The 27,983-nt window shown below is 43.1% G+C and overlaps 1 pseudogene across 1 annotated transcript in view; it reads right to left on the reverse strand.

Annotated features, from left to right (window-relative positions):
- Gm20472 (predicted gene 20472) overlaps window positions 1–25,106 on the reverse strand; it is a 39,264-nt pseudogene extending 14,158 nt beyond the window's left edge. The window contains exon 1 of the transcript NR_169039.1: window positions 24,702–25,106. The product of NR_169039.1 is annotated as a predicted gene 20472 (transcript). The remainder of the gene's footprint in view (window positions 1–24,701) is intronic.
- Between the last annotated feature and the right edge of the window lie 2,877 nt (window positions 25,107–27,983).

Here is a 27,983-nt window from a genome sequence, read left to right on the forward strand (position 1 = left end):
AGCATATGCCATCCTAAAAAATCTATGTACCCATGGAGCACATAGGGGGCCCCAACCCCACTCAAAGGAGAAACAGAGGAGATTGGGAGGAGGGAATCTGTGAGGACAGGGACCTAGAGTAGGGACAGTGATCAGGGTGATAATGAATATCTAAATTATAGGATAAACAAAAAAAAAGGAAAGAAAGAAAGAAAAAGGAAAATTTTGAGTGTATATACACTTTCATCTTCCCCAAGATGAATCTAGAAAGGCTCCTGCACTGTTCAAATGTCTAAAGTCTCTGCTGACACTCAAGACAATATCTTGACAGCCACATCAGAAAGCAAAGTTGCAAAATCAAACAGCAAGTTATATCTTTCCAACATAAACTGGCACTGAATACCCCTTTCCATTCCAATCAATAGGAATGTGCACACAGGGAGAGAAGATTGGACAAAGGCAAGACAAACAGCAGGGCAAACACCAAATCCTATAGCTTTGTCTCAAACACATTGGACTTCAATTCCTAAAGGCATAGATGGTGCTCTTCCTGTAACCTCTCATACATCTCTCAGTTAGGGTACTTCATCTCCCTGTAAGCATCTCTCCATGGCAGATTTCTCAATGTGTTAATTTTCTCCACAACCTGTGGTCAGAAAATGCAACTCAAGCATCAACTTCACCACCTAAATTCAAGGAACTCAAACAGAGTATTCCCTGGGATCCTGACTCTGTTAAAAGATGGCTGGAGTGGTGCTAAACTGAAACCATAGAGAAAGAATCTATGACCATGCTATTTTCATCTTTCAGTTTCCAGAAGCGGCACAATGTGGATGAACCTGTGACGCTTGGCTTCTAAATTAATGGACCCTGCCTCCCTTGGACCACATTTGCAGCAAGTTTTGTTTAAGGTTCCATCCTGGGATGAGGAAACACGTTGAATACTCCTCCCATTAATTTAAAACGTACAAGCAGGGGAAGTACTACACTTAGGGTACCTTCATAGGCATATACACACCAGGGCATTTGCTCCACTAAGTTCATAGCCACTTTATTTATAAAAGTTAGAAACAGGAAAGAAGGCAGATGTTCCTCAACTGAAATGTGGACACAAAAAACCATGTTTCATTTACAAAATGGGATACTCTTCAGATATAAAAAACAAGGACATCATGAATTTTGTAGAGAAATGGGTACAATTAGAAACTAATATCTGGAATGCGGTAACTCAGGCCCAAAAGGACATGCATGTATGTACTCACTTACAAGTGAATAATAACCATAAGTACAGGATACCCACACTGCACTTCATAGACCTAAAGACAGTAAACAAGACAAGGCACAAATGAGCATGGTTGAATCTCACACAGAAGAGGGTATAAAAGAGACAGAAGAGGCAGGTAAAAGGGAGAAAAGTGGATGGGACTGTAGTCAAGAAAGAAGGGGAGTGTTAGGAACAGGTGTGGTAAGAGACAAGAGAATGCCAGAAAGCCAGGAAAATGAAATGAAATTAGCAGATGCTGGGAGGGAGCGGAGTTAGGGTGGAGGCATCTGTCGAATGTGCTTGAGACTATGAATAGGAGGCCACAAATGCGGATAGGGAGGTGATCTTAGCTGAGATATATAGCATTGAGTTATGGACCATGAAGAGGTGACATCTTGCAGTCAGGCAGAACCAGCAGTGAAGTTTTCAGTACACCAAGAAAACCAAATACCTTTCCTCCAAAAATTTGTTATGTCTGCAAGTAAGTCAGGCACAAAGATGAAACAGAGACTGAGGGAATGGCCAAACTATACCCTGCCAAACTGGTAACCCATCCCATGGGCAAGCACCAAGGCTGGCATTACTGAGAATAATTTGTTATACTTGCAGATAGTAGCTTAACATAATTGTCCTTTGAGAATCTCCATCCAGCATCTGACTGAAACATGCAGAGACCCACAACCTAACATTGGACAGGGCTCAGGGAATATTTTAAAAGAGTTCTCGAAAGAATTGACGGCCTCTGAAAGAATAGGAGGGCCATTAGGAGTCAACTAACCTGGAATCTAGGAGACTCTCAGAGATGGAGCCACCAACCAAAGAGCACACGCAGGCTGGGACGGAGGCCCCCACCATCCAGAGCGGGACATATCCCTTAAGCTGTTCCAGTCTGTGCAAACTGTTTCCCTTACTGGGCTGCCTTGTCTGACCTCAGTGGGAAAGGATGTGTCTAACCCTGCAGAGACTTAACCCTATAGAGACTTGACATGCCATAGTTGGGGGATACTCAAGTGGTTCCCACCCTCCATGGGGAGATAAAAGGGAGTCAGTGATGAGGGACTGTGGAAGGTGGAATGGGATGGGTGTACCGATATGAATGTAATTTGAATAAAGAAATAGGAAGATTGAACAAAAACTTATCAATAGAATAAAAATATACAAATCAGGCAATAATTTTTACTCAATACTCAATATCTCAGGGCATAAGCCAAGTACAAAAGATTTTTTTTTGGCCAAAATATCACACAAATGACCTCTTCCTAAAGTTTTCAGGCTATTTTCCACTGAAATAGTATGACCTCAACTTCGTGTGGCTGCATTACTGTCAACACTCCAATCTTCCAGACCCTATGGGAACAACTGATTAAGCTCCATGTACAGCTTTCTATGACTTTTGGGATCTCAATTTCTGATATTTTCCATATTCCTTTAAAAGAGGGCATAGATTCTGTCCAGCAGCAAAATTAGCTTTTGAAACAATTGCTATTGTTGTTGTTATTGTTGTTGCTCTACATTGCAACTCTGCTGATGTGATTGTTTTCCTCTGAGCAGAAGCAACTCGGGTAATAAATGTTTGTTTTTACATGGTTCTGTCAGATCACAGGCCACCATACTGGGAGCTCAGACTAGAAACTAAAGCTAGAAAATGAAGGGGAAAACATTTAACAAACACTACTTCCTGCTTTGCTTTCTTGCTTGGTCACTCTCTCATGCTCTGTAGCCTCCCTCAGCCTTGGAGCAGGCTGATCCAGACTTTGTCCTTGCTGCCACTAAGAAGGAGATTACCTAGTGTCTTATTCAGGGTTTCTATTCCTAAACAAACACCATGACCAAGAAGCAAGTTGGGGAGGAAAGGGTTCATTCGACTTACACTTCCATACTGCTGCTCATCACCAAGGAAGTCAGGACTGGAACTCAAGCAGGTCAGAAAGCAGGAGCAGATGCAGAGTCCAAGGAGGGATGTTACTTACTGGCTTGCCTCCCCTGGCTTGCTCAGCCTGCTCTCTTATAGAACCCAAGACTACCAGCCCAGAGATGGTCCCACCCACCAGGGGCCTTTCCCCCTTGATCACTAATGGAGAAAATGCCTTACAGTTGGATCTCATGGAGGCATTTCCTCAACTGAAGCTTCTTTCTCTATGATAACTCCAGCTGTGTCAAGTTGACACATAAAACCAGCCAGTACACCTAGGGTAGAGCCTTCTGACCTTGATGGCTCTATTTGCTCTTCTCCAATACTCTGCTTCCTGCTGAAAGATCCTGGAGACTATCTGGAGACAAGCCCTGTAGATCGCCTATGGGCTGGCTCTAGGCACAAAGAATGGGCTGGCAGAGGATGGGCCTACCCTCTTTATAAGCAGGGACTCTTAGTAAACTTCAGAGGCTTTGAACAAAAAGGATTGTCTTGGCCTCATTCTCTTGTTGCCCTCTGATCTCTTTCAGCCCTGGGCTGCCTTTCTGGGGAACCCAGTTCACATGGCCACAGGCAGCTACAATTCTCACCTAGCTCTCTCATCCAACCCAAGACCACTTGCTTCCCAATATTGCCACCCTTCATGGAAGAGTCTTCCTATATCAATTATCAACACTATATCTCAGAGACATAGAAACCAGCCATTCTGATGAGGGCACACCAGCAACTGAGGCTCCTTCAGATGACTGTAGTCTGAAATGTTGAGTTGAAACAACTATGTCACAGAGACAATAATAAATGAGAAAGTTGTAAAATTCCAAAACCAACGATCTAACCATATCAATTACAGGACCCCTGCCACCACATCAGGGAGTTGGAGTAGTGTCTGAGCCAGGATAAAATGGGAAGGGCTCCTTGATCAGAGCATGGGAAGATACAGGGAAATGGGGTGAAGAGAGGCTGCACTGCCCTGTGGTTAGGTGTTCTTAACCCTGGATTCCCAGTTCAGTGAGACCAAAGAGGTGGCCAAACAGCTGGAAGGTGAATAGAGGTGCAGATTGCCCCACAGACCCGGAAATAAGACTGCTGGTCTAAGGAAGATATGTTAACTTTGCTGGAAGGGATGAAAAACAACTTCCCATATACTGACAGCTCCAAGTTCAAAACTACAGAGTCACATATAGACTGAGAACAGGGTTGTTTAGAAGGGGGAAAAATGATGTCTTTGTCCTTTCCACCATTTTGCAGAGTCTGATTTTGCCCTGAATGAGGTCATAAAGAGCTCTCTGTCAGGGGCAATTTAATGGGTACAGGTCCTTTTGATAAGAAGGACTTAACCCAAGTTGGAAGGTGAGTAACTATATCAATTGGGATGGAAACAGTCTCACTTCCTCTCTCAGTAAGGGAATACTAAAGTGCCACACACATAATAGAGGGCCACGAGGGGGCAGTGAAGGCTACGCAGCAGATTCTACCACTTGTACAGAGGAGAAAATGGCAGCTGTGAGCCATGGAGCAGGGTTCCAAGACTGCTGTAACTACCCAGAAATTAAGACCAGGGGCACACAACCCCTGTTCCAGGCCCTGGAACATCTTCCTAGCCCTAGACAAAGGGGTTTGGACACGTGTGCTACAGACTCAAAGAAACCACCCTTGTTTTCACAAGCCAGCCTAAGGTCCAAACGATTTGGGCAATGATAGGGAAGTTATTCAGAGGTCACCCCCGATGGTGCAAGTGAGGAGCAATAGGAGAGACCTCACAGGTGCTCACATATGGCTTATACTTCCCATCCAGCCCCAGAGAGGACTCACCACCCCAGCTTCCACTGCTCAGCACCCTGCCCCTACCCTCTGTGGGCAGTAAACCTGTGCTCACCATGCCTTGAAATCAGAGCTTCCCTGAGGTCCTCTCACAGGACCCAACAGCAGAGCTCAGAGCAGGACACAGAGAACCATTCAAGCCTGCACAGCCACAGTGAACTTGGGGAAAGGCACCCAGAAGATCCCGCCTCCTTGATTGGCCAGTGGGTCTCACCCTTCCTCAAGGTTAAAGTGTGCTTCATGTCCAGGGCCAGAGCTTTTTCAGATCTCAGGTGTGGTTTACACTACATTAGCATTTGAGCCTGTCCTCCAAGAGGACACTCACCCCTCCCAGCCCTGGGGGAGAACTCAACATTCATGTGGGGCACTGGGCTAAGCATAAACAGGTTGGTCTCCCTTTGAGCTAAGGTCTGAACACTGGGAGGGTGATAATTCCCTTACTTGATGAGGAAGGCATTAATTACCTCATGCTTCTGGAACTCAAGCTCCTGCCTAAATTACCTTCCCCAACCCCCACCCCAGCCACCACAAGAGAACAAGAGAAGCTTCGATAAAAGTCATGTAGGCAATGTCCCAAGCTTCTGACCTTCAGGCTAAACTCCTCCCCAGTTACCTAGCAACAGTAAAGCCCATAAAAAGGACTGTTCAGCCCCACCTATCTCTCTTGATCTTTCTCCTTTGTTCTCTTACCTCTCACTTCTCTCACTCCTCTCTCCTCTTTCCTTTCTCTTTGTCCTCTCCTCTCTTCTCCTCCTCTCTCCCTCTTACTTTCGTTCTATCTAGCCTTCCCCCTTCTAGCCTTCTAGGGGGGCCTCTCTTTCTCTTCTACCTTCTCTCTTTCTCCCTGCCTTTCTATAATAAAGCTCTAAAACCATAGAATGTCTCTGCTCATCAAGGCCCACTGCGCTTCGAGGAAAGGATAGGCTTTCTCCTAATGAGCCCTTTCTAATCAACCCATGGAAGGCCTTCAAGTGCTCCAGTCAAGATCCACTGTGCTCACTCTCACCGGTGTGGGAACCTCTCATCCCTCATTCCTCTCTCCCATAACCCCAGGCCTTTAGAAAAGCAGCCCCGGGGCTCCCAGGCTGGGCTGCCCCTTGTTCAGACCCAAAGAGTGGGTCAAAGGCTTAGATGCACACCTGGGGCTGAGAGGGGAGTGTATGGCAGCTCTCCCACATCTCTGTCCAGAGCATAGGTGGAACTCTGGCAGGGTGTTGGTCTTCTCCCCTTTCCTTTCTTCCCCAGGGCCCCGTTTTAGTTCCCAACACATTCCAGCTCAGGCTAGTCAGCTGCCTGCTCCTGTTCTCTGTGAGCAATGATCCTGCATTACCAGGACCTGACTTCAGACCTTGCCTGAGCTTGCCTCACATCACTTGCCTTCTTTTTTTTTTTTTCTTTTTTTTTTCCATTTTTATTAGGTATTTAGCTCATTTACATTTCCAATGCTATACCAAAAGTCCCCCATACCCACCCACCCCCACTCCCCTACCCACCCACTCCCCCTTTTTGGCCCTGGCGTTCCCCTGTACTGGGGCATATTAAGTTTGCAACTCCAATGGGCCTCTCTTTGCAGTGATGGCCGACTAGGCCATCTTTTGATACATATGCAGCTAGAGTCAAGAGCTCCGGGGTACTGGTTAGTTCATAATGTTGTTCCACCTATAGGGTTGCAGATCCCTTTAGCTCCTTGGGTACTTTCTCTAGCTCCTCCATTGGGAGCCCTGTGATCCATCCATTAGCTGATTGTGAGCATCCACTTCTGTGTTTGCTAGGCCCCGGCATAGTCTCACAAGAGACAGTTACATCTGGGTCCTTTCGATAAAATCTTGCTAGTATATGCAATGGTGTCAGCGTTTGGATACTGATTATGGGGTGGATGCCTGGATATGGCAGTCTCTACATGGTCCATCCTTTCATCTCATCTCCAAACTTTGTCTTTGAAACTCCTTCCATGGGTGTTTTGTTCCCAATTCTAAGGAGGGGCGTAGTGTCCACACTTCAGTCTTCATTCTTCTTGAGTTTCATGTGTTTAGCAAATTGTATTTTATATCTTGGGTATCCTAGGTTTGGGGCTAATATCCACTTATCAGTGAGTACATATTGTGTGAGTTCCTTTGTGAATGTGTTACCTCACTCAGGATGATGCCCTCCAGGTCCATCCATTTGGCTAGGAATTTCATAAATTCATTCTTTTTAATAGCTGAGTAGTACTCCATTGTGTAGATGTACCACATTTTCTGTATCCATTCCTCTGTTGAGGGGCATCTGGGTTCTTTCCAGCTTCTGGCTATTATAAATAAGGCTGCTATGAACATAGTGGAGCATGTGTCCTTCTTACCAGTTGGGGCATCTTCTGGATATATGCCCAGGAGAGGTATTGCTGGATCCTCCGGTAGTACTATGTCCAATTTTCTGAGGAACCGCCAGACTGATTTCCAGAGTGGTTGTACAAGCCTGCAATCCCACCAACAATGGAGGAGTGTTCCTCTTTCTCCACATCCATGCCAGAATCTGCTGTCACCTGAATTTTTGATCTTAGCCATTCTGACTGGTGTGAGGTGGAATCTCAGGGTTGTTTTGATTTGCATTTCCCTGATGATTAAGGATGTTGAACATTTTTTCAGGTGCTTCTCTGCCATTCGGTATTCCTCAGGTGAGAATTCTTTGTTCAGTTCTGAGCCCCATTTTTTAATGGGGTTATTTGATTTTCTAAAGTCCACCTTCTTGAGTTCTTTATATATGTTGGATATTAGTCCCCTATCTGATTTAGGATAGGTAAAGATCCTTTCCCAATCTGTTGGTGGTCTTTTTGTCTTATTGACGGTGTCTTTTGCCTTGCAGAAACTTTGGAGTTTCATTAGGTCCCATTTGTCAATTCTTGATCTTACAGCACAAGCCATTGCTGTTCTGTTCAGGAATTTTTCCCCTGTGCCCATATCTTCAAGGCTTTTCCCCACTTTCTCCTCTATAAGTTTCAGTGTCTCTGGTTTTATATGAAGTTCCTTGATCCACTTAGATTTGACCTTAGTACAAGGAGATAAGTGTGGATTGATTCGAATTCTTCTACACGATAACAACCAGTTGTGCCAGCACCAATTGTTGAAAATGCTGTCTTTCTTCCACTGGATGGTTTTAGCTCCCTTGTCGAAGATCAAGTGACCATAGGTGTGTGGGTTCATTTCTGGGTCTTCAATTCTATTCCATTGGTCTACTTGTCTGTCTCTATACCAGTACCATGCAGTTTTTATCACAATTGCTCTGTAGTAAAGCTTTAGGTCTGGCATGGTGATTCCACCAGAAGTTCTTTTATCCTTGAGAAGACTTTTTGCTATCCTAGGTTTTTTGTTATTCCAGACGAATTTGCAAATTGCTCCTTCCAATTCGTTGAAGAATTGAGTTGGAATTTTGATGGGGATTGCATTGAATCTGTAGATTGCTTTTGGCAAGATAGCCATTTTTACAATGTTGATCCTGCCAATCCATGAGCATGGGAGATCTTTCCATCTTCTGAGATCTTCTTTAATTTCTTTCTTCAGAGATTTGAAGTTTTTATCATACAGATCTTTCACTTCCTTAGAGTCACGCCAAGATATTTTATATTATTTGTGACTATTGAGAAGGGTGTTGTTTCCCTAATTTCTTTCTCAGCCTGTTTATTCTTTGTATAGAGAAAGGCCATTGACTTGTTTGAGTTTATTTTATATCCAGCTACTTCACCGAAGCTGTTTATCAGGTTTAGGAGTTCTCTGGTAGAATTTTTAGGGTCACTTATATATACTATCATATCATCTGCAAAAAGTGATATTTTGACTTCCTCTTTTCCAATTTGTATCCCCTTGATCTCCTTTTGTTGTCGAATTGCTCTGGCTAATACTTCAAGTACTATGTTGAAAAGGTAGGGAGAAAGTGGGCAGCCTTGTCTAGTCCCTGATTTTAGTGGGATTGCTTCCAGCTTCTCTCCATTTACTTTGATGTTGGCTACTGGTTTGCTGTAGATTGCTTTTATCATGTTTAGGTATGGGCCTTGAATTCCTGATCTTTCCAAAACTTTTATCATGAATGGGCGTTGGATCTTATCAAATGCTTTTTCTGCATCTAAGGAGATGATCATGTGGTTTTTGTCTTTGAGTTTGTTTATATAATGGGTTACATTGATGGATTTTCGTATATTAAACCATCCCTGCATCCCTGGAATAAAACCTACTTGGTCAGGATGGATGATTGCTTTAATGTGTTCTTGGATTCGGTTAGCGAGAATTTTATTGAGGATTTTTGCATCGATATTCATAAGAGAAATTGGTCTGAAGTTCTCTATCTTGGTTGGGTCTTTCTGTGGTTTAGGTATCAGAGTAATAGTGGCTTCATAAAATGAGTTGGGTAGAGTACCTTCTACTTCTATTTTGTGAAATAGTTTGTGCAGAACTGGAATTAGATCTTCTTTGAAGGTCTGATAGAACTCTGCACTAAACCCGTCTGGTCCTGGGCTTTTTTTAGTTGGGAGACTATTAATAACTGCTCCTATTTCTTTAGGTGATATGGGACTGTTTAGATGGTCAACTTGATCCTGATTCAACTTTGGTACCTGGTATCTGTCCAGAAATTTGTCCATTTCGTCCAGGTTTTCCAGTTTTGTTGAGTATAGCCTTTTGTAGAAGGATCTGATGGTGTTTTGGATTTCTTCAGGATCTGTTGTTATGTCTCCCTTTTCATTTCTGATTTTGTTAATTAGGATTTTGTCCCTGTGCCCTTTAGTGAGTCTAGCTAAGGGTTTATCTATCTTGTTGATTTTCTCAAAGAACCAACTCCTCGTTTGGTTAATTCTTTGAATAGTTCTTCTTGTTTCCACTTGGTTGATTTCACCCCTGAGTTTGATTATTTCCTGCCGTCTACTCCTCTTGGGTGAATTTGCTTCCTTTTTTTCTAGGGCTTTTAGATGTGTTGTCAAGCTGCTAGTATGTGCTCTCTCCCGTTTCTTCTTGGAGGCACTCAGAGCTATGAGTTTCCCTCTTAGAAATGCTTTCATTGTGTCCCATAGGTTTGGGTACGTTGTGGCTTCATTTTCATTAAACTCTAAAAAGTCTTTAATTTCTTTCTTTATTCCTTCCTTGACCAAAGTACCATTGAGAAGAGTGTTATTCAGTTTCCACGTGAATGTTGGCTTTCCATTATTTATGTTGTTATTGAAGATCAGTCTTAGGCCATGGTGGTCTGATAGGATACATGGGACAATTTCAATATTTTTGTATCTGTTGAGGCCTGTTTTGTGACCAATTATATGGTCAATTTTGGAGAAGGTCCCGTGAGGTGCTGAGAAGAAGGTATATCCTTTTGTTTTAGGATAAAATGTTCTGTAGATATCTGTCAGGTCCATTTGTTTCATAACTTCTGTTAGTTTCACTGTGTCCCTGTTTAGTTTCTGTTTCCACGATCTGTCCATTGAAGAAAGTGGTGTGTTGAAGTCTCCCACTATTATTGTGTGAGGTGCAATGTATGCTTTGAGCTTTACTAAAGTGTCTTTAATGAATGTGGCTGCCCTTGCATTTGGTGCGTAGATATTCAGAATTGAGAGTTCCTCTTGGAGGATTTTACCTTTGATGAGTATGAAGTGTCCCTCCTTGTCTTTTTTGATAACTTTGGGTTGGAAGTCGATTTTATCCGATATTAAAATGGCTACTCCAGCTTGTTTCTTCAGTCCATTTGCTTGGAAAATTGTTTTCCAGCCTTTCACGCTGAGGTAGTGTCTGTCTTTTTCCCTGAGATGGGTTTCCTGTAAGCAGCAGAATGTTGGGTCCTGTTTGTGTAGCCAGTCTGTTAGTCTATGTCTTTTTATTGGGGAATTGAGTCCATTGATATTAAGAGATATTAAGGAAAAGTAATTGTTACTTCCTTTTATTTTTGTTGTTACAGTTGGCATTCTGTTCTTGTGGCTGTCTTCTTTTTGGTTTGTTGAGGGATTACTTGCTTGCTTGTTCTAGGGCGTGATTTCCGTCCTTGTATTGCTTCTTTTCTGTTATTATCCGTTGAAGGGCTGGATTTGTGGAAAGATACTGTGTGAATTTGGTTTTGTCGTGGAATACTTTGGTTTCTCCATCTATGGTAATTGAGAGTTTGGCCGGGTATAGTAGCCTGGGCTGGCATTTGTGTTCTCTTAGTGTCTGTATAACATCTGTCCAGGCTCTTCTGGCTTTCATAGTCTCCGGTGAAAAGTCTGGTGTAATTCTGATAGGCCTTCCTTTATATGTTACTTGACCTTTCTCCCTTACTGCTTTTAATATTCTATCTTTATTTAGTGCATTTGTTGTTCTGATTATTATGTGTCGGGAGGAATTTCTTTTCTGGTCCAGTCTATTTGGAGTTCTGTAGGCTTCTTGTATGATCATGGGCATCTCTTTCTTTATGTTTGGGAAGTTTTCTTCTATTATTTTGTTGAAGATATTAGCTGGCCCTTTAAGTTGAAAATCTTCATTTTCATCAATTCCTATTATCCGTAGGTTTGGTCTTCTCATTGTGTCCTGGATTACCTGGATGTTTTGAGTTAGGATCCTTTTGCATTTTGTATTTTCTTTGACTGTTGTGTCGATGTTCTCTATGGAATCTTCTGCACCTGAGATTCTCTCTTCCATTTCTTGTATTCTGTTGCTGATGCTCGCATCTATGGTTCCAGATCTCTTTCCTAGGGTTTCTATCTCCAGCGTTGCCTCGCTTTGGGTTTTCTTTATTGTGTCTACTTCCCTTTTTAGTTCTAGTATGGTTTTGTTCACTTCCATTACCTGTTTGGATGTGTTTTCCTGTTTTTCTTTAATGACTTCTACCTGTTTGGCTGTGTTTTCCTGCTTTTCTTTAAGGGCCTGTAACTCTTTAGCAGTGCTCTCCTGTAATTCTTTAAGTGACTTATGAAAGTCCTTCTTGATGTCCTCTATCATCATCATGAGAAATGTTTTTAAATCTGTGTCTAGATTTTCGGTTGTGTTGGGGTGCCCAGGACTAGGTGGGGTGGGAGTGCTGCGTTCTGATGATGGTGAGTGGTCTTGATTTCTGTTAGTAGGATTCTTACATTTGCCTTTCGCCATCTGGTAGTCACTGAAGCTAGCTATTTTAGTTGTCACTGTTAAGAGCTTGTTCTTCAGGTGACTCTGTTAGCCTCTATAAGCAGACCTGGAGGGTAGCACTCTCCTTAGTTTCAGTGGGCAGAGTATTCTCTGCAGGCAAGCTCTCTTCGTGCAGGGAAGGTACCCAGATATCTGGTGTTCGAACCAGACTCCTGGCAGAAGTTGTGTTCCACTCACTAGAGGTCTTAGGATCCCGTGTGGAATCCTGTGTGGGCCCTTGCGGGTGTCAGGCGACTCTGCTGGCAAGGTAGCCCGGGGCTTGAGTGGAGCGGAAGGGGCTTGTGCCCCAGATCAGGCCCGGGTAGCCTGCCTCCCTATGTACCGCAGTCTCAGGTTCCGCGCGATTGGATTGGGGCAGGCGCTGTGTTCCACTCACCAGAGGTCTTTGGATCCCGTGGGGAGTCCTGTGTGGGCCCTTGCGGGTGTTGGGCGAGACTCTGCTGGCAAGGTAGCCCCCACTTGCCTTCTTCTTCCTGAAATCCAGCGGAAGAGCATGCATAGCCCATTACCCAAGGTGCAGTGAGGTTATTAATCTGAGTGGAAGGGTGCCCAGGCAATGAACATTAAAGAGGGATTTTTAGGAAACAAGAGTTCTGTTTGTGGCTCAGTGCTGGGCTCAGGGAGACTACAGCTCCCTTTCACCAGATGATAGGTACCAACCAACCCTGGGAGGAAAGCCAGGAACGTAAGGGAAACACTGTTGAGCCCTCTTGGTAGCCAGCACATCGCCATCAGTGGCAAAGTAGAGAAAAGCCACAGTTGTATTAGGACAGGTTCTCTAGGTAAACATATCTCAACTCAGAATGAATTTCTCTATGGATATAGAAAGGAAATTTAATAGATTGTCCCTCTAATGTCTAATATAGAAAGGCTCTCAGCCAAGGGAACTTAGAAAAATCAAGGACGGGTTATCTCATGTTGCAGGATATTACAGCTGATATTCACTATGTACCAGAATTCTGAAGAAATAAGTACTTAGTACTTGCACTAAGGAAACCCACATCTGTATAGTGAAAGGACATAGAAGAACCAACCAGAGTGGTCAGAACTCCTGTTTTGTCAACTGCTGAAACCCAGATTCACATGACTCCATTGTGCCTATATGACCTATCTCAAAAAGGAATAATCTTAAATAAGCCCATTTAATGCTTTCTTACTTTACAATTACTTTTTTTTATTTTTGAAAGTGTAATATAATCTCATCGTTTCTATTTTCCAAACCAACCCATATATCCCTGCTTGCTCTCTTTCAAATTCATTACCTCCCTTTTCATTTGTTATTTTATACATCTATGTATATTACCTAAAAATATAAACACAGCCTGCACAATCTGTATACTATTATTTATATGTCTGGCTGGCAACCAACTGGCAAAAGCACATTTTCTTAACATAGAATTAAAGCACATAAAAATACTGGTTATAGCCAGGCGTGGTGGTACACGTCTTTAATCCCAGCACTCGGGAGGCAGAGGCAGGCAGATTTTCTGGGTACGAGGCCAGTCTGGTCTAAGTGAGTTCCAGGACACACAGGGCTATGCAGAGAAACCCTGTCTTGAAAATAAATAAATAAATAGATATAAAAAATCAAAAACAAAAAAAAAAAAACAAAAAACAAAAAAGCAAAATAGGACTGCTTTCAATACAAGTCCTCCAGCCAGCCAATCTTCACAGTAGACCTTGTCTCTACCACTAAGGCATGCTGGACAGTGCCACTTTTACCTTGGAGATGACAGGAGACCCATGCTTCAAGTATGAGGGAATGACACCAAGTTCAAAGGACATTTCTACACTGCCACCACTGCAGACACAAATTGTTGGGAGCTATTAAGACAACTCTTGATCTCTGAATTGGGAGTCTCCCCCCCCCAGAAGAAAAAGGGGTCAAAAGCGGGCCACCGACACATGGATTCCGAGAACCACAGGATGTTCCAGCCCTAAGTCATCACCGATGTCCTGACCACACCCTGATACCACCAAGTTCCTGCTTCCCCGAGTAGCTGCCAAAAGAAAAAATTTCTATTGCCCACCCTCCCATAAGTACTTCTCCTTTTGCTTGTATTGCCCTACCCCTCCCACTGATAAGTGTCTGTAATTCCCCTTTTGCTTGTGCATTTAAGCCTTGGGCCTTTCTCAATACATTGGGACTTTGATGCATTCCAGAACAGTTTCCCTGTCGTTATTCGCACAAGGCCCTCTTCTCTCTCTACCCCCCACTTGGTTCCTAGGAGGAGGTCCCCTCGAGACCCTCGAATAACTGGACCTGCTGGACGAGTCAAGTAGCGCCCGACGTGGGGCACGAGGTACGACTGCCCTCCGGACAACGAATTAAGGATTAAAGAGGTACCACGCAGACAGAGAAACAGTGGGACAGTCCACCGACACTTCGCTCGAGTGTCGAGTACAGACGTCAGGAGGTAAGCCTAGGCATTCAGTTGTTGTCCCATTAACCATGGGGAATTTAGTCAAGAGATAAAGGGTTCTCTTAAGGAGAGAGGGATAAGAGTTTTAAAAAAGGGGAATTTAATAAAATATTTTTGTTTTGTGGACAAGAGATGTCCATGGCTGGTATTGAATGGTTCTAAAATACACCCTTTAACTTAAAATAAAGTTGGATCTATATTAGAAGGTTTAGCAGGAAAAGGCTACTTGATAGCCAATGAATGAAATAAAGTTGTTCAGTCTGTCCTCACTAGAGGCCAATATTTAACTTAGAAGTCAGAATTTAGGGCTGCCCTGAGAAGTAAAACCAAGAGTTTAGATATAAATGGTATGATCAAGCTTTAAAATGAGGTAGATGTGTTTTCTCAACAAGTTTCTAAGTCTATTAACCTGGCCATTGGGACTGCTCTACAACTAAATATAGGAGAAAAAACTTGCTATAGATGCAACCAACCTGGACATTTTGCTAGAGAATGCCCTACACAAAGACAACACCCTAGTAACTGTGGTCCAGGGAAACGGCTAGAGGGACCCCCTGCGAGGCCCGTCTCCCCTAATAGCAACTGCAGACAACCCCTTAGCCCCCACGGGAGATTGTGTAGGGTTTCAGCATAGAGCACAGGGAGCTCGAAAGTGCGGGCCTTCTTCGCCCGGGTTCCCTCACAGCCTCGGCCTCGGTCCCTACCCTGCGGAGGCCAGGAGCCCTCGCCCTCGAGGCAGCCATCGGCTAGGCGTGAAGGCCAAGGCTGGGCCTTCGGGGCTCCTGCGGCCTAAGGCAGCGGGTCTGAGCAAGAACACTTTGCCATCGCAGGCCCGCCCGTGGCCAAGCACGCAGACCTAGATGAACCGAGGCCTCGGTGGGCCTATACTAAGGTGGGGGGGGCGCTCTTCCACTGATTTATTGTGGTCTATATTAAATGCTTCTGCTTTAGCCTTGTTGGATAAGGCACAAAGAGATAATGCCTCAGAATTTGACTAAGTGTGAACTGATAATGGCTTCAAAAAAGCTTTAGCATGGTAAACTTTTAGGCTATTTGAGACATTTAGTGTATAGAGATTGTGTGTTTTCTCAAAAATTTGCCCTCAGATTAAATAAATTAGAAGTTTTGGATACTTGCCAGAAGCTGTTAGAAAATTTTAGATTTTAATCTTGGTTTGACAAGCTACCTCTTACAAGCAGGAAAGGAAAGGAAGAAATAAAGGAAAATGGATTTTAGAACTCTCCCAGGGACAGAGAGAAATCGGGGGACGCCCTGTTTTATTCTCTCTGGCCCCTACAGGAAAAGCTCACTACCCTCTTTCTATTGTCTATGTTTGGTGCACCAATCACGTGTCAATTCATGTATGTTTTTGTCTCGTCTGAATGATTGTTTCGTTGTCTGAATGACTGACTGTTTTATGTTTTATGTTAAAAAGAAAAAATAAATGGTTAAAACTTTACCTGCTGAATCACTCTCAGTTTGCACAACTGAGGCTGAGAGGCCCCTCCCTTTAGCAAAAATCAAGCACAGCAGGAGAGGTCCTGCTGAAAAACTTAGAATCTACAACCTCTTAGTTCTAAGACAAATAAGCTGATAGTTGTTTTTTCCTAAAAAATTCTCTGCAATTTTGTGATTATTGTGTTTAGCAAATGACAAAGTGTGTTTTTATTTTATAAGTATAGCTATAAAAAGTAAAATTCTTTTATCTAAATTTATAAGATTCGTGTACCCACTTCATCTGGTTTTTGATTAATCTTAAAGGTATAAATATGATCTGCATATCCTGGTCATAGAGAATTGGCTTATAAGTTATTTGGGTATGATTAAAAAGTTATAACACTGGTTACAAAGTAGCTTAAGTAGTAACTCAGGGCTAGAGTCATTTTCAAACAAAAGCACCAGCCCAGAAAACTAGTCCTCTAAAGATACTTCTAAATTGAGATAAAATTTTATGTAATTCTTATCCTAAAAAGTAGACTTATAGAGATAAGATTTTAAAACAATGTTTCCTTAATGGAACATTAAAATTTGCACTGTCATGCATTCATGAATTGACAGCCAAACTTCGTAAAGTGATACTGATGTTTCTAGTATTAATTTTAAAGAAAATAAATTGTTTAAAATTAGGTCTTGCTTTCCAAAAGTTATAGATATATTCTAATATTGCAACAGAAACTTAAAAATTATGGTTAAAATTGCCAGTGTCCCATTGACTACAGTTTGCAATTTGATTAAAAGCTTAGGATTTTTAACTCACCCATATATTGTTAACTAAGATTATTACAAGAGTAATCATCTTATGATGCACTAATGCCGCTCACTTTGGCCATTCAGCCATACAAAGCAAGGCAGAGTTAACTAGATATATTCATCTTTGTGCAGAAATTAGACCCTCACACAATCAGTTTGGCTATGGTTGCGGTCTTACAGGACCATAAAAGGTTATAAGAGAAAATGTTTAAGGTATAAGTCATCTAAGAAAGATTGTCCAAAATCAGAGGCGTGGACAGACAGTTAAATTGTTCCTCTAAAATCGGTCCTTATTACAGGAAGGCCAAAATGCTCAGATTAAAAAATATTTTACGTTTGAGTTAATACAAGGCAGCCCCAGAAAAGCTTGTAACCTTCTTTTATTTTGCAAACAGTGCCTAAGAAAGTTTCCCCTGTATTCAAGAAAATTTCTTTTTAGCTTTGCTGCAAATCTATTCAGATGTTTAAAATAATGCTTACATTCAAAGAGTTTTGCTTTTAATGAACTGGTGATCACTAGATAATTTTGCCTGTAGGTATGGCTAACATAGCTTTACAATATGTAAAAAATTGTCATTGTCCAGGCTTCAATACAAGAAGCTAAGACTTTGAATCTTTCAGTGTATATTGTTTCCTGGGTAAAAAATATTTTAGCTAATGCCTCTAAAGGAAAGTTTAAAGTTCTAGGAAATAGTTGTTGCTCCATAAGATTCAGAGGCAATATTTTTAATATTTAGGGTTTTTAATTATACTAAAAAATTGTGGTACAAATTTGCTTCAAAATTTTATTTTCAAAAGCTTCCAAGAGATGTTAATTGGCTAAAGACCTCACCTTAAACTTACCACAAGAGAACCTAAGCCTTTGTTAGGTGCTATCAAGTGAGATTCAAATTAACTGGTGAGAACCAAAAAGGATTTAACAGAAAATATAGGAAACTTCTATAATCTATTGGTATCGATTATAATTGGTGGTAATCAAATATTAGCTACATATTCTAGTTATTGTTATTAAATGTGTCCACAGCTATTCTCTGGCAAGAAAAAACATTAATGTAAAATCATCCTTATTCACCTCAAAGTTTTAACATCCTATTATAAAGCTGCTGTGGTGCTAATTAAGAATTCCTTGTTCCAAACAGCAATTGGTTACTGCAAAATATTGATATTTGACCTATTACATACCATCATTTTAAATAAAATTGATACTCATCCTAAAAATAAGTTTAAAAATCCTTATATGCATGCTTTTGTATCTCCTATAAATTCATGCATGCATGCATCCCATTTACTGTAATTAAAAACAACCCTTCTATGAGAAAAAAGTATACGTGAATTGGATCACATGTTTATTCGTTTGAGTTTCTGCCTGCTTCAGCACAGATAATTAAATTAAGTGCTGTAGGTGGTGTTTTAAAATGTTAAAGATTGCCTAGAAAAGACCTCTTAAGGCAATGCCACGCTAGATTTATATCCCAGGTAGATTATGGATCTTATACAAAAATAATTGGCCATATAATCTCATTCTTTACATCATCAAATTAGTAACTTAAAATAATAATTTAGTACTTAAAATAAATAAATAAATAAATGTGCATGCCATATTGTAAAGATTTGCTCTCAGTGTCCTCAGTTTCTACCTGTTCCACACATTGGTGCTAATTCTCGGGGACTTATACTTAATCAATTATTACAAATGGATACTCATTTTTGATTTAAAAAAAATTAAAATAAGCACATATGATGTGATACCTCTTTAGTCTTTCTAATTACAACTACTTTAACAAGAAAAGCAACTAAAAGTATAGTTAGTCATTGCCTGTGTTGATTTATTTTTTGCTTGCTTGGTGTTCTAAATCAAATTAAAACTGGCTATAACAGCCAAAGATTTGGGATGTTTTGTCAACAATTTAATGTTACACATGTTACTGAGATATTTTATAATTCTCAAAGACAAGGTATTCTAAAACTTTAAAAATTATACCTTCTTTAAAAACAAAGAAGGGGAGAAATTATATCCCCATGCACATTATTTGGATCACATTTTTGTGAGAAATTATATCCCTGTGCACATTATTTGGATCACATCTTCGTTTTTGGAAAAACTGGATATAATAGTGTCTAGGACAGATAAAAAGGATCCACTTGATCTTCGACAAGGGAGCTAAAACCATCCAGTGGAAGATGGACAGCATTTTCAACAATTGATGCTGGCACAACTGGTTGTTATCATGTAGAAGAATGCGAATCGATCCATACTTATCTCCTTGTACTAAGGTCAAATCTAAGTGGATCAAGGAACTTCACATAAAACCAGAGACACTGAAACTTATAGAGGAGAAAGTGGGGAAAAGCCTTGAAGATATGGGCACAGGGGAAAAATTCCTGAACAGAACAGCAATGGCTTGTGCTGTAAGATCAAGAATTGACAAATGGGACCTAATGAAACTCCAAAGTTTCTGCAAGGCAAAAGACACCGTCTTTTTAGACCACCAAAAGATTGGGAAAGGATCTTTACCTATCCTAAATCAGATAGGGGACTAATATCCAACATATATAAAGAACTCAAGAAGGTGGACTTCAGAAAATCAAATAACCCCATTAAAAAATGGGGCTCAGAACTGAACAAAGAATTCTCACCTGAGGAATACCGAATGGCAGAGAAGCACCTGAAAAAATGTTCAACATCCTTAATCATCAGGGAAATGCAAATCAAAACGACCCTGAGATTCCACCTCACACCAGTCAGAATGGCTAAGATCAAAAATTCAGGTGACAGCAGATGCTGGCATGGATGTGGAGAAAGAGGAACACTCCTCCATTGTTAGTTGGATTGCAGGCTTGTACAACCACTCTGGAAATCAGTTTGGCGATTCCTCAGAAAATTGGACATAGTACTACCGGAGGATCCAGCAATACCTCTCCTGGGCATATATCCAGAAGATGCCCCAACTGGTAAGAAGGACACATGCTCCACTATGTTCATAGCAGCCTTATTTATAATAGCCAGAAGCTGGAAAGAACCCAGATGCCCCTCAACAGAGGAATGGATACAGAAAATGTGGTACATCTACACAATGGAGTACTACTCAGCTATTAAAAAGAATGAATTTATGAAATTCCTAGCCAAATGGATGGACCTGGAGGGCATCATCCTGAGTGAGGTAACACATTCACAAAGGAACTCACACAATATGTACTCACTGATAAGTGGATATTAGCCCAAAACCTAGAATACCCAAGATATAAGATACAATTTCCTAAACACATGAAACTCAAGAAAAATGAAGACTGAAGTGTGGACACTATGCCCCTCCTTAGAAGTGGGAACAAAACAACCATGGAAGGAGTTACAGAGACAAAGTTTGGAGCTGAGATGAAAGGATGGACCATGTAGAGACTGCCATATCCAGGGATCCACCCCATAATCAGTATCCAAACGCTGACACCATTGCATACACTAGCAAGATTTTATCGAAAGGACCCAGATGTAGCTGTCTCTTGTGAGACTATGCCGGGGCCTAGCAAACACAGAAGTGGATGCTCACAATCAGCTAATGGATGGATCACAGGGCTCCCAATGGAGGAGCTAGAGAAAGTACCCAAGGAGCTAAAGGGATCTGCAACCCTTTAGGTGGAACAACATTATGAACTAACCAGTACCCTGGAGCTCTTGACTCTAGTTGCATATGTATCAAAAGATGGCCTAGTCGGCCATCACTGGAAAGAGAGGCCCATTGGACACGCAAACTTTATATGCCTCAGTACAGGGGAACGCCAGGGCCAAAAAGGGGGAGTGGGTGGGTAGGGGAGTGGGGGTGGGTGGGTATGGGGGACTTTTGGTATAGCATTGGAAATGTAAATGAGCTAAATACCTAATAAAAAATGGGAAAAAAATGTAAAAAAAAAAAAAAAGGATCCACTTATTGGCACATGCCATGATCCTGTTCAGATACTTAATATGGGGAAAAGGGGGAATGTTTCTGTTTGTTCCACAGAATGCTACAAGAGTATACTAGCTTCCAATGTGACCTGTAAGTGCCCTGACAGTGGTGACCAGAAAGCTGTGTTGAGTGCACAAAAGAGGAGAAATCGGAGAGCAGCCACTTACAAACAGATAAAGAAACTTCGTATCTCCACCATGGGCTGCAGCAAGGAGTACCAACCTGGTGCCAACTTAAAATACAAACAACTAAAAAAGCTGACTCGTGAGGCAAAAAGACTGGTACAGAGAATGTACAAGATGCTTTCGTCAGAGACACTGTTTTTGGCCATTCAGGCCAGCTCCTTATAGCTATGAAAGTTTGTGTACCTTACCTATATGCTTATTGTTAGATAATTTTAAGAGTTAAGATCACCAATCTTGGCAAGTCTCTTTATAGTCATTATAATTCTTGTCAATCAATTTATTGTGTAGATCCTAATTTAGATAAGAAATCTACTGTTATGTTTTTGTAAGAGACCTGCTTATGTTTTGCTACCTATTAGAGTTAGAAAATCATCCTTGGTTTAATAATCTGAAAATGCAAACTTTAAAAAGGTATCTACCACAGCTTTAGATCAGCAGCTACATACTGCCATTTTGTTAATGATAAGCATAGGAATATTTCCATAGCTTTGTCAGAGCAACATATTATATAGATAAAAATTTGGAGGCAAAAGATAGCATCCTAGAAAGTCCTTGAGCTGACCATGGGCTTAGAATTCAGGAAGAAAGTTGCCTATTCAGTGACATTCAAAATTGTCTCTGGCTTTACACTATCACTTTGAATAAAAGCTAGGTCACTGCCTTACACAGGAATTTACCATCATCTAGGAAGAAGGAAGTTTAAGACCTAAAGAGGAACCAGATACGTAGAACTATAGATAGCTGAGTTACACCCATACTTACAATGGCCTAGGGGAAAGGTGGACTACTAAAACTGGTTTTTAACCTCCCCCTGGCTTTCGACCTCGTTGCCCTCCCTTTTAGGGCCCCTATGGGGACTCCTATTATTGATTTCCTTCGGTCCTTGGACATTTCAGAAATTGACCCAATTTGTTAAATCTCAAATTGATTCATCTCTTTCAAGTGCATTTGTTTCAGTTCATTACCATCGGCTGGACGTTGGCGATAACAAGCAGGTTACTAGAAAAGAGTCAGACTTAGATGCTGCTTCATCACCCTCGTCTCGGGGAGAAAGACTCAATCTCCATAAAATGCTTAAGTAAGATCATTCCCCTCCCCATAAATTCGGCCATCAGTCTCATGCCACAAATCATTTATAGATTGCCGTAGTCTGTGCTTCCGACATGGTAATATACATTCTCACCACATTAGAAACTAAACAGTCATCCCAGGCTAGACACATCAAAAAATTGGAACTTGAAGCCGTCGCCCGTGAGAGTTGTAAGACTAAGTACTGCACAGATATTAGACTAGAAGCTGTTAGTCTCTGAGAGGCATGTCTGATTGCATGAAGGTTGAGTGTCCTAGGGTCCTTCCCCCCCAAAAAAAAACGGCACAGGAGCAGGTCGGGGTTACTCTGAGTAAAGATCTGTGGGCTTGAGAGTCAATCCTGTACATGGCCCCTAACATTAAACACTGGGGATCAGACCTCTACCTCTACCCACGGAGCTTGCTTCGTTCCTAAATCCCTTGGCTAGCCCAAGTTATACCCAACAGGCTGGGACCATTAATTCAAGCCTCATAGATGACTTGTCCTTGTGTCCTTCGTGGTTTTAGAGAATCACCCAGTGAGCAAACAGACGTTTAGGCGATCGATAAAAACGTGGCTACAAATTTATTATACAATATGCCTTTATAAAAATATTAATACAGGGGAGATGTTGGGAGCTATTAAGACAACTCTTGATCTCTGAATTGGGCCTCTCCCACCGAGAAGAAAAGGGGGTCAAAAGCGGGCCACCAACACATGGATTCCGAGAACTACGGCATGTTCCAGCCCTAAGTCATTGCCTATGTCCTGACCACACCCTGATACCACCAAGTTCCTGCTTCCCCGAGTAGCTGCCAAAAGAAAAAATTTCTATTGCCCACTCTCCCATAAGTACTTCTCCTTTTGCTTGTATTGCCCTATCCCTCCCACTGATAAGTGTCTGTAATTCCCCTTTTGCTTGTGCATTTAAGCCTTGGGCCTTTCTCAATACATTGGGACTTTGATGCATTCCAGAACGGTTTCCCTGTCGTTATTCGCACAAGGCCCTCTTCTCTCTCTACCCCCCACTTGGTTCTTAGGAGGAGGTCCCCTCCAGACCCTCAAATAACTGGACCTGCTGGACAGGTCAACAAATGAACCCCTACTCCTTTGCTGGTCTCCTCACTTTTCTCCAAGGCCTAGGAACAAGCACTGAAATGTCTTTAAACTGTGATGCAGTGACTGGAGAAATGGTTTGTTGTAAGAGAACTTCCTGCTCTTCTGGAGGTTCCAAGTTTCATTACCAGCACCCACAACCAAGCAATTCACAGCTGCCTACAATTCTGGATGCATAAGCTCTGAGGGCATCTGCACTCCGAGTGTCACACACAGATACAAATCAATAAAAAGTAAATCCTAAAGAGGAAATCACACTAAAGCAATCTGCTATCACTGAATTTGCTACAAAAGATTTACAAGCAGATCTTTGGGAAGACAGGAGAGAGGAAAGAAAGGGGACTAGGGTGAAGGAGAAGAATGGATACCCTAGCTCACTTCCAAGAGCAGGATGCTGAACCTAGTATTTTTCATTGAGTCTAGTCCTGACTGTGTAGGTCTACAAAGACAAATATTTTACACGAAAGAACAATAGTCTAGTCCCCCACCCCACCCCCTGCCCAGAAGAAGCCTAATAGCGAATACTTTGTTCAAGCAAGGGGAAAGGATGTAATGACATAGCTTAATTTAAAAGCTCTGTGAACACCAGCCTCTGACACAAGTATTTTAAAATATGTACCTTGATGTTAAAATTCTGAACAAAGGAAATGTAGTCATCGGTTCACTACTGCTACACATGTGTGTCTCGTTCTCCAGCTACCTTTTGTGAGTCCTGCTGGACGCACAAAGCCTACAGAGCTGAAAACACGAAACTCTAAATTCTGTTGGGGAGGTAAAGAAAATGATGTAAGTGAGGCTTTCCCAAGCTGTGGACAGCCGTGGTCTCTGGACTCACTCAGCCTCTTCCAAGCCTGCTTCAATTTTCAACCCAAATTGCTTCCTTCTCGATGTCCCTCTTCCCCAGGATCTGGAGAACTCGCTGCTTAGCCACTCAATACAATGACTATGCAGGCCTGTTCCAGGTTAAGGGCACAGGAGCTGATCATACTGTCAACAGGCACCACACAGGTAGCCCAGAAGCGGCCACCAAAGACCTTTTGGACCTCAAAGAGACCATTCTCCACATCCCTCTACAGCGCTGCTCTGTGGCAAGTAGTGGGAACTGCCAGGCCTCCCAAGATGGGATGGGCACCCGTGCCTAAGCAGCTTAGGGTCCCTGGCTCTGCTCTACATGTTGGCTCAGAAGCCACAGCTGCCCCTGCGGGGATTCTTCCGGAACAAGTTGGAGAGGTCCACGCAGGGAGAGCCATCACTCCAGGGCCGCAGAGCTCGCAGGGGTCCCCGGCTCCAAGCCGCCACAGACTCTGCGGCCTAAGTTGACCTCTCCGAGGATGGGAGCAAAGAACCTGAAACCCTGCGAGGGAAATGGAAACAGTCAGGAGCGTTCCCAAAAAATGCCCAAGGTGGCCAAGCAGCCTCTCCCTAGAGCAGGGAACAAAGGGCTTCTGTGTCGGGCACTGCTGGTCCGGCTGCGTCCGGCTTTGGGGTACCAGAAACTTTTCCCGGGTGTGGGCGCAGGCGGAGGGCACTGGGTATCCGGCACCAGGCGCGGAAGTGTACCGGGTGCCCAGGGCGCAGCGCGATCCCCGCGACCCTAGCCTCCCGCCCGGCGCGGGCTACTCTACCGCTCACCTCCTCGATGGCCGACATGGTGTCCCGGCACTGGGCCGTGCGCGTGGTGAAGCTATAGGCCGTGGGCGCCTTGTAGTCCTCAAGGGTCTCGGCTATGAATTCCGACACGGAGATCTGTTCTGGCATCGCCAGGGCGCCGGGGCGCGGACTGCGGCCGCCTCAGTCGCCCAGGGCACGGGCTCGGACCCCAACGCCGCTCCGGGACTTGAACAAAGGGAAGCGCGGGCGCGGAAGTCGCCGCGGGGCGCGGGAGCCACCCCTGGAGGCCCGGGGCAGCAGGGGCGCGCACAGCCCGCAGGTCTGCCCGCTGTGCTCTGGGAGCTGCAGCTTCCGAGTCCTTGGCAAACGAGCCCAGAAGCGGGCGCGCACAGTCATTGGGAATTACGCGCCACCAAGCCGCTGTCCGGGGCGCCTCCCGCGGAAAGGGGAGGGCCAGGCTGGAGAAGGCGCGGAGGCCCGCCCGGCGGGGCGGGGCGCAAACCTGGCCGCCAATTGGGTCGCCCGCCGCTACCGCGCCGCCAGGAAGCGGAGGCCTTGGCAAGGACGGCTATGTGTGATCAGGGCCTGTCAGTGGCTGTGGGCTGCTGAATTGCTCTGCCTTCCAGACGTGCTGGGGTTCGAGGGCACGCCCTCTCATGAGCTGCGGTGCCCGGCTCCCACCCCGCACCCGCCATGACCTCTAGCAACATTGCCCAGAGGGCGTGGAGTGGAACCGGGGATACTGCTTCCCGGCTGGAAGGGAGCCCACCCTTTTGCTCCCCAATGCCACCATTAGCCTCAGAACCCCCTGAATTCCCCACCAGAGCCTCAGGAAAGGGCCAGTGAGACAGTGTGGGTAGCTCGCCCCCTACAAGACAGTGAAATCCTCCAGGGCACTTTAGCGGGACAAGATGTAGGGACAGTTAGATGGGGATGCAATGATAGGGACCATGTTCTGTCTGTGCTCCTTCTCACAGCCTTAAGAAGCCAGGGATAAAGGGTAAAGGCAGGTGTTTTGCATAGGGAGTTGACCATGGTACAAGCCAAATGGGAATTCAAACCCATGACCTTCGACTTGGAAGAATACTCCAACCCCTATTAAGCATCCTGTCCCCTAAGCTTGTACAATTAGGGACACTCCCAGTTACCTGAAGCCAGTTTTACAGTGCTAGGCCAGGCTTCACCCTGAGAAAATCATAGAATGCAGTGATGTGCTGTGGGAAGTGGGGGACACCCAAGAGAACCAGAGGTAGAGATGGTCCTCAGAGAGTACTCCAACCCACAGCTGACTGATCACAGACACAATTGGGCCAATAAATCATCTGAATTAGGACATTTTCATCTATATCTCATTCAGAAATTCTCAGCTGTATTTTAAAAATCCAGAGATTCTGAAGACACTAGTCAAAAATCATACCCTCTAACTCCCTAGGCAAGAGGCATGGTTACTACTGCTGCCAACAATACAGCCTAGAGAAACTTTACAAAAACCTTTTGTGGGTCTGAAAAGAAGGGAATGTGAGGGACATTATAAGCCCAACATGGGAAATAAAAGTGGTCTCTTGCTGCCATAGGACAGTAGACCACTCCATCTTTTTAAGGCTCCCATGTACAAATATGCTGTATGAGGTAGCAGCTGGGGTCAGACATTATGTATGGCTTCTGGTATTTTACCAGCACTGCCTGTGAATAAGTTCAGCCTTCAAAAATAGCTGTGCCAGTGGGTAGCTTTTATTCCGGCGCAAGGCAATAAACTGCAATCCTAAAACTCTGCAACTCTCTGCCACTTTCCACCATTGTGAACATCCTTCCATTTAGTGTCTCAGGGACACAACTATCTCAGCATGTATAACTTGAGGGTATTGTGTTATAGCACAGGATCTCCTTCACAAGGCAATTTTCTGATCCCTCTGCCTCTCTTCCCATCTATAAGTCCTTTTGTTCTTCTCTGAAATTGAAGAATATTCCCTGTGACTTTTCAAGGTTTTATTTTTGGATACATGGTCTCTGTGATGCCTTGGGAAGTTAAAAGAAAGAAGTGTTTTTCCTTGACATAATATAGTACCAGTCAAACTAATCAATGTGTCTAACACACACACACACAGACACATAGACACACAGACACACACAGAGAGAGAAACACACAGAGACATACACACACAGACACACACACACAGACACACACACACAGACACGCACACACACACACACAGACATACACATAGACATATACACACACATACAAACACAGGGACACACACATACACACACAGACACAGAGAGACACACACATAGACACAGACACACATATACACAGAGACACACAGAGAGACAAACACAAAGGGATACACACAAAAACAGACACACACACACAGACATGAACATAATTTAAGGTTTAAATGTTGAACAGGAATCAAGAGAACACTACCCACTCTTTTGTATGTGGTACTGAGGATTGAATCCAAGGCCTTGAACCCATAGGTAAGTGCTCGAACACAGAGTTACTACCCCAGCCCTCATTTACATATTTTAATGCATCGAGAAAAGAAATGCTGATATTACCATTAGAGACACGGACACCACTAAGTTTATTTTTTAAAATACCTGAAATATCTATTTTTAAAAATAATACTTCTTGGGAATGGTGTCACATCCCTTTAACCCCAGCACTCAGCAGTCAGAGACAGGTGGATCTCTATGAGTTTAAGGACAGCCAAGTCTACAAAGTGAGCTCTAGGATAGCCAGGGTTCTATACAGAGAAATCCTGACTCAAAAAATATATAATAATTCTCAAGGATAAAATTGTCCTAAAACTGATTTGAGGCAATATACAAATTCACTTATCCCATACCATACAAACATTTATGTTTTGCTGTAAAATATAAATGTCTTTGATCATACAGTATTCTTGTAGACCTCACTAGGGGCTCGTTCAAAATACATACCATGTAAACCTATGTAACTTTTAAAGTCTGAGAAATTATGAATCCATATATATTTGAGACTATATTTTTCATATAGAAGACTATAGTCCTATTATTTTTCCCTTGGGTGTACTGGTCTGTTTTTGTTGCTATAATATACCTGAGGTTGAAATTTTTGAAGAAGAGGAGGTTGACTAGGATGTTGCCCAAATGCTACATTGTTAGTGCTTATCTGGAGTATATAGAGCCTGTGGATTCATCTCTACACCGGGAGATAATAAGAACAGCAAGGGGAGGGGAGAGGGGAGGAAGTTAGCTAGTGGATTTGTAAGCTGCCCTGGTTAGTTTTGTCAACTGGACACAAACCTAGATATAACT

Source organism: Mus musculus, chromosome 12 (genome assembly GCF_000001635.26).
Source record: "Mus musculus strain C57BL/6J chromosome 12, GRCm38.p6 C57BL/6J".
In the NCBI taxonomy this organism is placed as follows: domain Eukaryota; kingdom Metazoa; phylum Chordata; class Mammalia; order Rodentia; family Muridae; genus Mus; species Mus musculus.